Source organism: Salmo trutta, chromosome 7, assembly GCF_901001165.1.
Source record: "Salmo trutta chromosome 7, fSalTru1.1, whole genome shotgun sequence".
NCBI classification, from domain to species: domain Eukaryota; kingdom Metazoa; phylum Chordata; class Actinopteri; order Salmoniformes; family Salmonidae; genus Salmo; species Salmo trutta.
The window spans coordinates 5182238-5198595 of NC_042963.1; the positions used below are offsets into that span (position 1 = coordinate 5182238).

The following is a 16358-nucleotide window of genomic DNA, read 5'->3' on the forward strand; positions in this document are numbered from 1 at the left end:
CCAACAGTGCAGTTCAAAAAGAGTTAAGAACATATTTACCAAATAAACTAAAGTAAAAAAATTATAATAAAAAGTAAATAACAATAACAAGGCTATATACAGGGGTAGCGGTACCAAGTCAGTGTGCGGGGGTACAGGTTAGTTGAGGTAATTTGTATATGTAGGTAGGGGTGAAGTGACTATGCATAGATAATAAACAGCGAGGAGCAGCAGTGTACAAAATGGAGGGGGGGGGGGGGCCAATGTAATTAGTCCGGTGGCAATTTTATTAATTGTTCAGCAGTCTTATGGCTTGGGGGTAGAAGCTGTTGAGGAGCCTTTTGGCCCTAGACTTGGCGCTCCAGTACCGCTTGCCGTGCCCCTGAACTCTCGTGTATTTTCTGCAATATGCAATGATATGGGCAGCGACCATATAACGCTTTTAAAACATGCAGAAGTGCGCTGGTTATCAAGGGGCATAAGTATTGACACGTTTTTTAAATTGAGAAACGAGCTTAAAGTTTTCTTTACTGACAATAATTTTCACTTGTCTGATCGCTTGCATGACGAGTTTCTCACACGACTGGCCTATCTGGGTGACGTTTTCTGAATCTAGGATTACAGGGACTCTCCGCAACTATATTCAATGTGCGGGATAAAATTGAGGCTATGATTAAGAAGTTGGAGCTCTTCTCTGTCTGCATTAACAAGGACAACACACAGGTCTTTCCATCATTGTATGATTTTTTTGTGTGCAAAAGAACTCAAGCTTACGGACAATGTCAAATGTGATATAGCGAAGCACCTGAGTGAGCTGGGTGCGCAATTACGCAGGTACTTTCCCGAAACAGATGACACAAACAACTGGATTCGTTATCCCTTTCATGCCCTGTCTCCAGTCCACTTACCGATATCTGGACAAGAGAGCCTCATCGAAATTGCAAGAAGCGGTTATGTGAAAATTGAATTTAATCAGAAGCCACTGACAGAGTTCTGGATTGGGCTGTGCTCAGAGTATCCTGCCTTTGCAAATCGCGCTGTTAAGACACTGACGCCCTTTGCAACCACGCACCTACAGTTGAAGTTGGAAGTTTACATACACCTTAGCCAAATACATTTAAACTCAGTTTTTCACAATTCCTGACATCGAATCTGAGTAAAAATTCCCTGTCTTAGGTCAGTTAGGATCACCACTTCATTTTAGGAATGTAAAATGTCAGAATAATAGTAGAGAGAATGATTTATTCAAGCTTTGTGATGGCCACTCCAATACCTTGACTTTGTTGTCCTTAAGCCATTTTGTCACAACTTTGGAAGTATGTTTGGGGTCATTGTCCATTTGGAAGACCCATTTGCAAACAAGCTTTAACTTCCTGACTGATGTCTTGAGATGTTGCTTCAATATATCCACATAATATTCCCTCCTCATGATGCCATCTATTTTGTGGAGTGCACCAGACCCTCCTGCAGCAAAGCACCCCCACAACATGATGCTGCCACCCCCGTGCTTCACGGTTGGGATGGTGTTCTTCGACTTGCAAGCCTCCCCCTTTCTCCTCCAAACATAACATTGGTCATTATGGCCAAAGAGTTCTATTTTTGTTTCATCAGACCAGAGGACATTTCTCCAAAAAGTACGATCTTTGTCCCCATGTGCAGTTGCAAACCGTAGTCTGGCATTTTTATGGCGGTTTTGGAGCAGTGGCTCCTTCCTTGCTGAGTGGCCTTTCAGGTTATGTCAATATAGGGCTAATTTTACTGTGGATATAGATGCTTTTGTACCTGTTTCCTCCAGCATCTTCACAAGGTCCTTTGCTGTTGTTCTGGGATTGATTTGCACGTTCATCTCTAGGAGACAGAACACGTCGCCTTCCTGAGCGGTATGACGGCTGCGTGATCCCATGGTTGTTTAAACTTGCGTACTATTGTTTCTACAGATGAATGTGGTACCTTCAGGCGTTTGGAAATTGCTCCCAATGATGAACTAGACTTGTTGAGGTCTACAATTTTTTTCTGAGGTCTTGGCTGATATCTTTTGATTTTCCCATGATGTCAAGCAAAGAGGCACTGAGTTTGAAGGTAGGCCTTGAAATACATCCACAGGTACACCTCCAATTGACTCAAATGATGTCAATTAGCCTATCAGAAGCTTCTAAAGCTATGACATCATTTCATGGAATTTTCCAAGCCGTTTAAAGGCACAGTCAACTTAGTGTATGTAAACTTCTGACCTACTGGAATTGTGATACAGTGAATTATAAGTGAAATAATCTGTCTGGAAACAATTGTTGGAAAAATTACTTGTGTCATGCACACAGTAGATGTCCTAACCAACTTGCCAAAACTATAGTTTGTTGACAAGAAATTAGTGGAGTGGTTGAAAAATGAGTTTTAATGACTCCAACCTAAGTGTATGTAAACTTCCGACTTCAACTGTATGCGAGAGTGGGTTCACGGCCCTCACTAGCATGAAAACTAAGTACTGGCACAGACTGTGTGTGGGAAATGATTTAAGACTGAGACTCTCTCCAATACAACCCAACATTGCAGAGTTATGTGCATCCTTTCAAGCACACCCTTTTCATTAACCTATGGTGAGTTTTTCACAATTTTCGATTAACAAATAAAGTTTAATATGTAAGATGGCTAACTAAAGAGCAAAATTATTGATTATTATTATTATATTATTATTTGTGCCCTGGTCCTATAAGAGCTCTTTGTCACTTCCCACGAGTCGGGTTGTGACAAAAACTCACACTCATTCTTATGTTTAATAAATGTATCGTATTGTGTGTGTGTGGCAGGCTTAAAATGATGGCAAAAAAACATAATTTGAAAGTGCACTGACCCTGGTGCTAGAGGGGGTACGCAGCTGGAGGTTGAATGTTTGAAGGGGTATGGGACTATAAAACGTTTGGGAACCACTGTTCTAATTTAACTTGGGTTACGCAAATAACCCTAAGTTTTGATAACATATCAATAGTGACACAAATATTATAGAATGAGAGACCAGACGTCTCACAGGTGCAGTGTGACTCTGGTCAAAGCCATCATCTCTACTCCACCACATAGCAGAAGCTTTCGCAGATTCATCTCAGAAGCCACACTGCAGCTAGAGTAGCATGCATCTCCAACTTCTGTCTTTTCACTTTACATCTGCTGTCAGTCCTCAGTATAACTCAAGTCACTTCACTTGACTTGGGAGTGGTGAATAGATTCAACTTAATTGTGTGGTTCTTGTGTGGTTCTTGTCCTACTCCAATTAAGTAACATAGTCACCACCTTCCGGAGACACCTGAAACCCCACCTCTTTAAGGAATACCTGGGATAGGATAAAGTAATCCTTCTAACCCCCCGCGCCCCCCCCCAAAAAAAAAGATATAGATGTACTATTGTAAAGTGGTTGTTCCACTGGATATCATAAGGTGAATGCACCAATTTGTAAGTCGCTCTGGATAAGAGCGTCTGCTAAATGACGTAAATGTAAATGTAATAGTAGTACACCTGAAAGTTAAGTGTGTCACATGATACATGGCCAGTCATTTCTTGCTATGACACAATGTCAGTTTAGCCCTCTGGTTTGTTTATCATGTGTACCACAGTGGCACTGCATTGGCTTTCTATTCATCTGTAGAGAGCCTGTCAAAAAAACCACTCATAAATATATACGTCTAAAGATAGGAGTGCACTGTTGATCCAACATGACTCAACACGAAAACAGCTCTAGTCAATTTCACATAGGCCATTTCACATAAGCCATTCCAACACAATGCTTTGTCGAAGCGAAGCTCATAGCTTTACTGTACATGGTGAATCAAAATATGGCCTGTGTCAATTTGGCTTTGGAGAAGAAGTTATTTCTGCTACTGCTAAGACTTTAAAAGGGCAAACTGATGGAAAATTATGAAATTAAGCTAATATGAGCAGTCTTATCAGAGGTGGGGTTTTCTGTCATCGGAATAGAATTCTTTGAAAAACCAGCCTACATGAGACCTCAAATGGCAACAGTCCAAATATATACATTATAGAGACACATGGATCAGAATGTACTTACAACTCTAAAATATATAATTGTTATGATTAATAGCTTTAAAAGGGTAAGGTTATTATAAAACCTTAACTCAACTTACACGATGCAAACTTTCTCTAGTGTTTACTTAAAAAATACAAATATACATTCAAAGTTGACTTGCACTCTTAACCCTGTGTGGGCCACTTAGACAGGGGAGTGGGAGAAAGAGACAGGGATGATAGTTGTGAAAGAGGATTAACTGCAGATTGAGGCTGCCACTTTGGTTTAGGATCTTACTGCTGATTCTCCAGTATGGCCAGAGAAAGCTAAGGGGGTAAGGACACCTCCGTCTGACTGAGGGCTCGCAGGGGAAGGGCAAAGAAGACAGGAAGAGGCTGTCAATCCTTAAGCCGCTCTGCCCTGCTCAACAGCACATGTGCTGAGTGGGCCGTATGGGGCTGCTTACTACCAGAGGTCACAGCCAAGGGCAGGACAGTTGAAAGGTCACTGTTAGCTGCTCCCTTAGACAAACAGTGCGTTAGTGAGTGGTTCATTAGTGCTTCTGTGTTAGAAACAGCGTTTCAGGCCATCAGAGGTTTATAAGGCACTGTAGTTCAGGATATTGATATCTAGGTCAGAATGATAGGGGGCTAATTGTCAACAGAGTTGCTTTGCTGATATACTACAGTGACATAACAGGCAGATGTGATAATAAAATATAGGCCTATAGGAAATAATGGTGTTTTTTCCGTTTGCTTTTCCAAGTATACATTAATCCTGGGTCGCACCACTGTACATTATTAGTATATACAGTTGAAGTCGGAAGTTTACATAAAACTTAGCCAAATACATTTAAACTCAGTTTTTCACAATTCCTGACATTTAATCCGAGTAAAAATTCCCTGTCTTAAGTCAGTTAGGATCACCACTTTATTTTAAGAATGTGAAATGTCAGAATAATAGTAGAGAGAATGATTTACTTCAGCTTTTATTTCTTTCATCACCTTCCCAGGGGGTCAGAAGTTTACATACACTCAATTAGTATTTGGCAGCATTGCCTTTCAATTGTTGAACTTGGGTCAAACTTTTCGGGTAGCTTTCCACAAGCTTCCCACAATAAGTTGGGTGAATTTTGGCCCATTCCTCCTGACAAAGCTGGTGTAACTGAGTCAGGTTTGTAGGCCTCCTTGCTCGCACACGCTTTTTCAGTTCTGCCCACAAATGTTCTATAGGATTGAGGTCAGGGCTTTGTGATGGCCACTCCAATACCTTGACTTTGTTGTCCTTAAGCCAATTTGCCACAACTTTGGAAGTATGCTTGGGGTCATTGTCCATTTGGAAGACCCATTTGCGACCAAGCTTTAAATTCCTGACTGATGTCGTCAGATGTTGCTTCAATATATCCACATAATTTTCCTGCCTCATGATGCCATCTATTTTGTGAAGTGCACCAGTCCCTCCTGCAGCAATGCACCTCCACAACATGATGCTGCCACTGCTTCATGGTTGGGATGGTGTTCTTCAACTTGCAAGCCTCCCCCGTTCTCCTCCAAACATAACGATGGTCATTATGACCAAACAGTTCTATATTTGTTTCATCAGACCTGGGGACATTTCTCCAAAAAGTACGATCTTTGTCCCCATGTGCAGTTGCAAACCGTAGTCTGGCTTTTTTTTATGCCGGTTTTGGAGCAGTGGCTTCTTCCTTGCTGAGCGGCCTTTCAGGTTATGTCGATATAGGACTTGTTTTACTGTGGATATAGATGCTTTTGTACCTGTTTCCTCCAGCATCTTCACAAGGTCCTTTGCTGTTCTTCTGGGATTGATTTGCACTTTTCGCACCAAAGCACGTTCATCTCTAGGAGACAAAACATGTGTCCTTCCTGAGCGGTATGACGGCTGCATGGTCCCATGGTGTTTATACTTGCATACTATTGTTTGTACAGATGAACGTGGTACCTTCAGGTGTTTGGAAATTGCTCCCAAGGATGAACCAGACTTGTGGAGGTCTACAATTCTTTTTCTGAGGTCTTGGCTGATATCTTTTGATTTTCCCATGATGTCAAGCAAAGAGGCACTGAGTTGGAAGGTAGGCCTTGAAATACATCCATAGGTACACCTCCAATTGACTCAAAGATGTCAATTAGCCTATCAGAAGCTTCTAAAGCCAGGATATCATTTTATGGAATTTTCCAAGCTGTTTAAAGGCACAGTCAACTTAGTGTATGTAAACTTCTGACCCACTAGAATTGTGATACAGTGAATTATAAGTGAAATAATCTGTCTGTAAACAATTGTTGGAAAAATTACTTGTGTCATGCACAGAGTAGATGTCCTAACCGACTTGCCAAAACTATAGTTTGTTAATAAACAAGACATTTGTGGAGTGGTTGAAAAACGAGTTTTAATGACTCAAACCTAAGTGTATTTAAACTTCCGACATCAACTGTATATTTATATATTTATATACGAGTATGTATACAGTACCAGACAAAAAAACCTCTCAGTTGGGTTCAGGTCGGGTGATTGTGGAGGCCAGGTAAAGAAGAAGAGTGATGGAGTGATGGAGTGCTGCATCAGATGACCTGGCCTCCACAATCACCCGACCTCAACCCAATTGAGATGGTTTGGGATGAGTTGGACCGCAGAGTGAAGGAAAAGCAGCCAACAAGTGCTCAGCATATGTGGGACCTCCTTCAAGACTGTTGGAAAAGCATTTCAGGTGAAGTTGGTTGAGAGAATTCCAAGAGTGTGCAAAGCTGTCATCAAGGCAAAGGGTGGCTACTTTGAAGAATATAACATATATTTTGATTTGTTTAACACTTTTTTGGTTACTACATGATTCCATATGTGTTATTTCATACATTTACATTTACATTTACGTCATTTAGCAGACGCTCTTATCCAGAGCGACTTACAAATTGGTGTATTCACCTTATGATATCCAGTGGAACAACCACTTTACAATAGTACATCTTTTTGGGGGGGTGGGTTAGAAGGATTACTTTATCCTATCCCAGGTATTCCTTAAAGTTTTGATGTCTTCACTATTATTCTACAATGTAGAAAATTAGCAAAAATAAAGAAAAACCCTTGAATGAGTAGGTGTGTCCAAACGTTTGACTGTGTGTGTGTGTGTGTGTGTGTGTGTGTGTATGTGTGTGTGTGTGTGTGTGTGTGTGTGTGTGTGTGTGTGTGTGTGTGTGTGTGTGTGTGTGTGTGTGTGTGTGTGTGTGTGTGTGTGTGTATATATATATATATATATATATATATATATATATATATATGAGCCTTTTCTTAAAAAATATATGAATTCTGCATAATAAGTGTTTGAATATGATTTGATAAATATTATAATTACATTAACTTGGAAACCACACTGCCATGTAGGAAAGTAAGCCGTATTTAAGACGTGTACATGTGGTATACTAGCCTGTGCCAGGGCTGGTCCCTGATCCCCAGGCTAAAGGTTTGGAAGTCATCATTATAGCACGTTAAGGGCCTGCCTAATAAAGTTACAACTGTGCTGCATTAAAACATGATAGACGGTTTGATTTGGCACACTCCACAGAAACATATTTGCACAATAACACAGACTCAGTTTTGTGAGATTGAAGGAGAGAGAAAAAACTAACAAGGAGCAAATATTTTGATACACATTTTAAATGATGATTTTGTGTGTTTGTCAAACATGTCACTGGCTGGTATCCTGGGGTAACTAACGCATTTAGCATCAAAGGTGAGGCTCTGTGGCCTGGTGGTGAGACAGGAGGCAGCCAGGGGTTTCTGGGTTTGGAGCTCAGCTCTCTGTTGAGTTGGATTGTGGGGTTGGGTAACCCCGCTAGGACACTGTGCATTCCTCTGGGTTATACAGCTATTCATGGTTTGGTCAATCTGGGATAGAAGAACTTCATTTATACCCTTTTATTTATTAAAGGTACTTAGGAAGCGTTCCTTTAGAACTGAGAGTCTAGTGAGTACACAAGCAAAATATGGCCTAAAACATTATCTGCAGGGCTCAAGATTCTGCATCCTGCCTCCAGGTCTCACGGGAGAATGCTGGAATCTCCAGTTCGATGATGGAGCTCCAAAAAACAATGAATCATGTTGCAGAGAGCATGCGCAAAGAGCTTTGTTACAAAAACAACGAAGCAAAGTGGACATAGAGAACAAGCGTAGTTTCTCCCTGTTGTTGAGCTGAGAAATATCTTTAACGTAATAGCCAAAGTGCCCTCACACCTAACATTGAGAAGAAGAGAGGACTTGCTACATAAGGTCACAGTCACTCTAGGGAATAATGAGAGAGTAACAGTGAAACAACTACTAATATACACACATACTTTGATGAAAAAAGTTTATATCATGGCCTTTGCAGATACTTTTTTTTGTCTCGAGGTTGTGTAATACACAACCTTTCTTCTTTGCTTGTCTTCTTTGTTATTTTATCGATCTATCTAAAGAAGATTAAAATAGTTCATCATGTTAGCCACTGGCTCTTTTTAACAAACAATTAGTTTGTCTTGTAGAACTCTCAAACAAAGGCTATGCCATTTGCTATAAATCTGTGCCTGTGAGCCAGCTGCAGTTGACACAGTTCAACTCTCCAGTGTACAGTAGGGGAAGTGCTGTGCCTACAGTACACTGATGTAACATGGTGAACACTACAAAATCCATGTACAGCTAAAACTCTCATGTAACCAGATGGTCTTAATGATTTCCCCCCAATTTATATAAAGAGATTAACCAAAAGGACCAAATAAAACATAAAACATGAATGGAGATACATGGCAATTACAATCAAAAGTAAGTATATCAAACATAAATAAACAGCAGAGTAAATAAACAGGTAAACAAGAAAGAGGGGGAAAAGAACATGTGGCTCACCCAACTATCAAAGCAGTGATAACCTCTTTATCGGACCAAGAATATCCAGCTCCTGTCTGTCTCTTCTTTTAGCCTTCAATGCTTCCCTCACTCGCGTTAAGCTTCCTGCAGATTTCTCCTCCTTGGGAAAAATGTCCTGGGAGGGGGAGAGGAGAGAAAGTGTTTCACTCAGTGATTCAGAGGCATGGTGTAAACGGCAGCATTCTTTTTCTGACAACCAGCGTTAATTGCAGATCAGACTCGCCCACACACTCCACATTTCTCCTGTGTGTCTCCTGGAAGGAGCTGAGACCAGACTGTGATATTCTAGTGCTATGAAGAGGAGTGTTGTGGGAGACCCTCCAGACCCACACTTCTCGCACCAATCACCACCTCAGAACTGATCCCTTTTACCTGGGTCAACTTTCTCCACTCAAACCAAAGACTGTATTTACACATCTATCGATTTATAGAGAGACATTTAGGCCTAAACACACCCATGATGTAATATGGTAAAAGTAAAATTCATTTGACCTGATAAAGGTCAAATTCATTTGATAACTTGCTCTACTGCACCCTGATATAACACTAGAGCGTAAAAATGCAGCTTATGTTGCAGTAGACGATTACAGACAAGTATATCCTATGAGTGATTGCAGTAGCATATTGCATGTTCTTAAATATGTTTACTCTACTTCAACACAACACTTTTCTGTAAGATAGGGCGAAGCTGTCTGACTTGCTATATGCAACTCATCCACACCCTAGACATAAGAGGTCACATGAAGTGCATCAGGAGCAACAGGGCCTCATTATTGGTTAAGTCTTGGGCGTCTCAGAACCTAACGTTGGCGGATTGGAGGGTACTTTGCTCTGCATTAATAGTCACTATCGGTCTGCTGGGGAAGTAATGTAAATGCAATGGGGGGGGGGGGGACTCCTCCAGATTGGACCAAAATAGATACTCAATAAAAATACACACAGATATGCCTTTATATTGCTGCCAAGACGGCTGTCCCTGAAAAACTTTGCTATTTTCATTTAGTGCCAAGCCAGGAATAGCTCATGGTTGGGGAAACCATAGAGAACGTTAGACATTTATCAGTCAGTCTCAGCCAAACACACTCTTTACCTTCATCTGGATTTATAAACAATGGGGTTAAGTGAATAAGCCATAACCGTTTGTCCTTAAACTGACTGAGACAGTTAATTATCTACTATACTAAGGACAGGTTTATTATTTTACTTTCTCAGTTTGTGAGTTTACAAAACACTATGTTTCATTAACAAGTTCAAAATGTACAATTCGTACAAACAAAGAAATCTCAATTTACACTGACAGGTACAATGTGGCGTGTGGACTAAACAAATATGTTAAATGAGCAGAGTGTAATTTATTATAATGTTGAACGTTCACTTTCTGGTAACTATTTATGGTCATTTTCAATGGCAGATAAATTATCAAGACAAATAAATGCCTCCTTCCTACCTGCTATAAATCTGTCAGTAGAGCAGACACACATGTTGAGGTCCTTCTAACTATTCACCATGACCTGACTGCCTCCCATCAAGCTTGTAATTAGATATGAAAACCTACAAACAGGTGCAGGGACTTATTCCATTGTGGAGTGTTGCTGTATAATTTAGTTGATTCTTCACTCAGAGGAAGCTTAATTCAGCCAGGAGTGAGAGACAAAACCTACATTCAGATTACGTGTATAGGCCTGTCCTACACAACATAGATTTTCACCTTAATTGTGCAATCAATATCAGGAGAGTAGAGAGACAATGGTGGAAAACACACATTTCTCCACAGCAGAGGTGTAAATGCAGAGTAACCATTAGCTGACCAGAACCCTTTCAGGACTTCAATACAAAGCATATTACTAACAAACGGACACTTGCAACGTAGGATGATATTCTTTGATTATAACAATGTCATTGCATGCTTAGGCTACTAGTTGGTATTGTTTCACCTATTAAAATAAGAAAATCTACAGGTCCACAACCAAGAAAATGCATTCGAGTTTACAGTATAGGCAATATCCCTACTTCTAATCGCACAATCTTTAGTGGTTCAGACATCTAAATCATCTGGCCATTATAGTGTACGTCATGCAATTATAGAATGCACAGAAATGTAGAATGGATTTCAGAGCAATCCATGTATTCAAAAGCCAAACAGTCATTTGATAGCATGTTGACTATGGTGATGATGTGATGGCATTTATGTGAATGTAAAATAAATGTTTCATGTCGGTAATACAAAACAAAGTTAAATTGTATTAGCAAAGGTATGCCTCCCGTTGTCTGAGAAGTCCCCGATACTGTCAACTGATATTGCGCCTCTCCATGATAGCTTATTGTAGCCACTGTAAATAAGTTCCAGTAAAGTCATAGCCATTAGTAATTCAAGACGATTGATAAAAGCTATTATTCTAAGAAATATCCTTAAAATGACAGACTCTGAAAAAGTTTATGAAATGAACCGTAAACTATCAAATTAAATAAGATAAAGATAGCGGAACTCTTCACTTAGTCTATTGGGTCAATAAGCACAAAGACGCACGTTCATACGATCAATATGAATATTAAATAACTGTAGCCTTTTCATAGGCATACAAATAAAAATGTTTTTATCCAGCATAGACACAGAAACTGACATAATATAATAGCGCTACGGTATGGGATGGCTTTTCACTCTACGTCTCCCTCTTGCGCTTTCTCTCTCACACGAGTGCAATATTGTTGCTATTTTTATTACTCACCTTGTCTCTCAAGTCCCTCGCTGTATATAGATACTCTATATCAGAGCCTCCAATGGATACCGTGTGCGTGTGACATTAACGTAATTTCAGTCACATTTACACACAACTGCTATTTTAGGGAGCAGCCAAACTCAGTAGAGCCCGTTTCTTGTCAGCGAGACTCCTCCCCGTATCTGACGAACACCAGACGAGTTAGAAATCAACCTCCTCCCGCTCATGTCTATCTTCCAAAAACTATACCCAAACTTGTTTAACTTTCATCGTAGGCTACCTATATACCTCGATAAATGTGACTTTTACAGTGAAATAGAATGTCAAAATGACAGTGGGCGAAGGCATGATGTAGGCTACCTGATGACATGTTTAGTAAGATGTGCTCTACGTTACTCGTATAGGCCGAGCCTATGTATGCTATTTACAGTTTGGTAAACTTTATATGGTTTGTATCCAATTTACAATGATAATAACATAGTAATTGCATTCTTGCTACATGATGCTTGGAAGTCTTGGTGTCAACATAGCACCCCCGCCCTTGTATTCCATTGTCAAGTTTTAACTGCTACATCTGTGTCTGAGCAACAGGCAAGTAAGTTAGCGAGACATAGGAAGTGTAATACAACAATGTAGGCTATCTTACATTGTAAGTGATTGACATAGTGTAAATGTGGCAGCAACTACACTCAAATTCATTCAAATGACGATATAAATTGAAATCTCAGCAATAAAATAAAAATAATTATGACTGCTAATTATGATTGTTGGCTTGATTCACTTCACTCCCTACGATTGACGTCATATCTCTCAAAGACAACAGCAACTCAGGAACATTGATTTTGAAAGGACATGTTTCTGATCCAATTGAAATACTCAGCGGCTGGTCAGTAACCAATTACAGAAGGGAGGTGGGCTCTGAATAGCTGGCATGTGGCAAAGTCACGTGTAAGTGCAGGATCTGAGGAAGAGGAGTGGTGCGGGGCTCACATTGTTTTTACCAGGATTTAAAGGAACAGGTGCATGTGGAAATAAAGTGACACTACTGTAATTTGACCATTTTTGATGAGATTTTGAATTTGCACCTTACCAGAATGGGTTTAGGAAACACCTATAAAATAAATAAATGATCTGGCACTATTTCTATTTGCACAGTCTGCACACACTGTTATGAGCTGGTTAACACTATCATCAGTTTCATAAGCCATTATGAATTATTCAATGTTTATAAAACCTTTATACATGATTACATGTTACAAATAATTAAGTTATTATTTATTAGTAAGTTAGGTTATTCATAGTTTATAGATTTAGTATAGTTTATTGAAGACTATTCATGAATGTTATAAAGTTTAACCCATGAGGTTAATAAATAAATAAATAATAACATTTGGATGTCCATTGCCATCACTCATTAGATGAACAACCCTCAATGTATTTGGGGTATAAAATTCTTGCTTTTCTATAAAATGACTGTATACAGGAATCAGGAAAATACTGGCCTTCTGTCAGACTAGTGTGTGTGTTAGGAGCACAAGTGAGCAGCACCAAGTGACTGCATGGAAACAGGGTGTGTACACTACACAGTAGACCTGCCTTTACAGACACAGTTACATCCCAGGAATGTTCGATCTCCAAAATCCAGCAACTGTGTCACAGTAATGAATCCTTCAAATTAAGCTCTCCTTAATCCCGCATTAGATTGTTCCTATGGCTGTACTATCATTGATTTTAGTGGGTTTATTAATCCCTTTCCGTAGCTCCACTTTGGTCCTGACAAAGCACAAGTCATCTGCAAAAAATAGTCCTGCCAGGGCGAGGCATATTCTGTAGATCTGTTTCACAAACACTTGTTAGCCCCAGTCCACTGAAAACCTCACCATGTTCCCCTGAAAACCTCCCCATGTACCCTTGACAACCTTCCCTTATAACCCTGAAAACCTCCCCATGTACCCCTGACAACCATCCCATATAACCATGAAAATCTCCCCATACCAGAAAACCTCCCCATATACGGTACCCCTGAAAACCTACCTATATACCCCTGCCAACCTCCCCATGTACCCCTGAACATTTTCCCATGTACCCTGTCAACCTTCCCATGTACCCCTGTCAACATCCCCATGTACCCCTGAAAACCTTCCCATGTACCCCTGAAAACCTCACCATATACACAGTTACTGGTGATATTAATGGAGAAAAAGTGTATTCCTCCACGGCCCCAGCTTGATAAGAAAGCATATAGAACAGTTGGCAGATCATTTTTGTTCATTTCTCTACCATAAGCCGCCTCCAACGTCATTTTCGAGAATTTGGCAGTACTTCCAACCAGCCTCACAACCGCAGACCAGGACCAGCCCAGGACCTCCACATCCATCTTCTTCATCTGCGTAATTGTCTGAGACCAGCCACCCAGACAGCTGATGAAACTGAGGAGTATTTCTGTCTGTAATAAAGCCTTTTAGTGGAGAAAAACAAATTCTGATTGGCTGGGCCTGGCTTCCAGTGGGTGGGCATGGCTTCCAAGTGGGTGGGCCTATGACCTCCCAGGCCCACCCATGGCTGCGCCCTTGCCCAGTAATGTGAAATCCATAGATTAGGGCCTGATTAATTTATTTCAATTGACTGATTTCATTATATGAACTGTAACTCTGTACAATCGTTGAAATTGTTGCATGTTGTGTTCATATTTTTGTTCAGCATAATTTACTAAAAGTTTTGTTGACCTCAAAGTTATTAGAAAACTAAGTTTGTGTAAGTGAATTTGTATATTTTTGTATGTACTCTATAAGAGTGTGTTTATGCTATAACATGCTATAGACTTTCACAGTGTGTTCATGCAATAACATGTTATAACAATTGATTTAACTACGCATATCACCAATTTCAAATCGTTTTTTCTTTGATTCTATAAATATCATCAACCAGGTTATAAATCCTTAACACATCAACTAAGATTTACATCATTGTGTGAAGTCACAGTTCAGCATTTCAACACATGATTGAGGCATAACAATAAATATAACTATCTTATGATCACCATGTTTGTTTGTGAGTTAAAGAGTTTCAGGGGAAGGACCTCTCAGTAGAAAGAGCTGTTGCTCACCCATCATTGCTTTCATCCCCTACGAAATAGTACTGTTGCGTCCACATCAATGCTCCTTGCCTGGGTAACACTTCTCATAGCCAACCTTCCTCTTCCATAAGTCAAGACCGAGATGCCACTCATGACACCCCCCACCCTTTGTGTAACACAAAGGCCTATGTCACTGTGTGTCTCACCTGTTTGAGTTGTTGCACAAATGCCTTCACAGAACCTGCTGTAAAGGGTCTTCAGGTTTTTTCCTGCAAGGATTCACTTTCTATATCTCTTGTTTCCTCTCTTTATCTTTCGGTCTCTCTTCTTTGAATCACTCGTTCTCTCTCTTGTACTTCAAAGCCAGACCAGCTGGCTTTGGATGCTTTCCTTCTTGCCCCTGAGAGGCCTGACTTCACACCCTCTGCCTCCTCCTGTCCCTTGGTCTTTCTGCCGGGAGGGAGTGGGGCAACAGCAGTTTGAAGGGTAGGACCCCAGATGGACGCAGACATGCCAGGCATGCGTTGTGTGACAGGGATTGGCTCAGGGGCTCTCTGGACCAGCCGCAGCTGTCAGTCATGGGCACAGAAGGTGTTAGGAGGTTTTCCTTATTGTGTTATTGTGATTCATATACACTGAGCGTACAAAATATTGCTCTTTAAATGGCATAGACTGACCAGGTGAATCCAGGTGAAAGCTATGATCCCTTATTGATGTCACCTGTTAAATCCACTTCAATCAGTGTAGATGAAGGGGAGGAGACAGGATAAAGAAGGATCTTTAAGACTTGAGACAGAGACATGGATTGTGTATGTGCCATTCAGAGGGTGAATGGGCAAGACAAACGATTTAAGTGCCTTTGAACTGGGTATGGTACAGTAGTACGTGCAGGCACACCAGTTTGTGTGTGTAAAAACCTGCAACCCTGCTGGATTTTTCACCCTCAACGGTTTCCCGTGTGTATCAATAATGGACCACCACCCATAGGACATCCAGCCAACTCGACACAACTGTGGGAAGCATTTGAGTCAACATCGGCCAGCATCCCTGTGGAACGCCTTTGACACCTTCTAGTCCGTGCCCCAACTTATTGAGTCTGGTCTCAAAAGGGAGTGCAACTCAATATTAGGAAAGTGTTCCTAATGTTTTGTACACTCAATGGGCAAACATCATGACTTATCAAGTAAAAATGACTTTTCCTGATAAAAAGTGGCTCTAGTGTATTCATGAGCTGATGATTAAACGCTATTTGGTCAATAAAATTACCCATAAACATGATTTACAGTACTTTTAATGTAAGGTTCAGGAAACAGATCCTTCATCCTCTACACCTTTCAACTCAGTCGGTTCTTCCACAGGAAGCATATTATCATGAAGTATGAAAAAAGTCTGTAAACAAAGTTACATTTCTATTATAAAATTGATATGTATGAATTACGTATTAATAACAAATCATATATTTGGCATGAATATTAAGTCGCAGTAACACAAAAGATAACAACTGGTTCCATCAGAGCTCTGATGGGAGACAGCTGGCATTTCCAACTTTGCACCAGACCACAAATAGCTCCAGAGACCTTCCTTCCAATTAAAAAATGGATTGAAGAAAATACCCCTCAGACAGTACATTCGAGTCCAGTTTGATCTGGTATATGATATTGAAGAAAGA

At 40.4% G+C, this 16358-nt stretch overlaps 1 protein-coding gene across 5 annotated transcripts in view; it reads right to left on the bottom strand.

The window, feature by feature from the left end:
* LOC115196775 (myocyte-specific enhancer factor 2A) overlaps positions 1-15156 on the bottom strand; it is a 96946-nt gene extending 81790 nt beyond the window's left edge. For 2 of the 5 annotated variants that reach the window (XM_029757671.1, XM_029757672.1), the window contains exons 1-2: positions 11623-11805; positions 8876-9011 (exon numbers count right to left, since the gene is read on the bottom strand). The gene's annotated coding sequence lies outside the window, so the exon portion shown is untranslated. Of the gene's footprint in view, positions 1-8875; positions 9012-11622; positions 11806-14895 lie in introns of those variants that run through there. The other 3 variants (XM_029757674.1, XM_029757675.1, XM_029757673.1) reach the window with 2 other exon arrangements.
* Positions 15157-16358: the final 1202 nt, after the last annotated feature.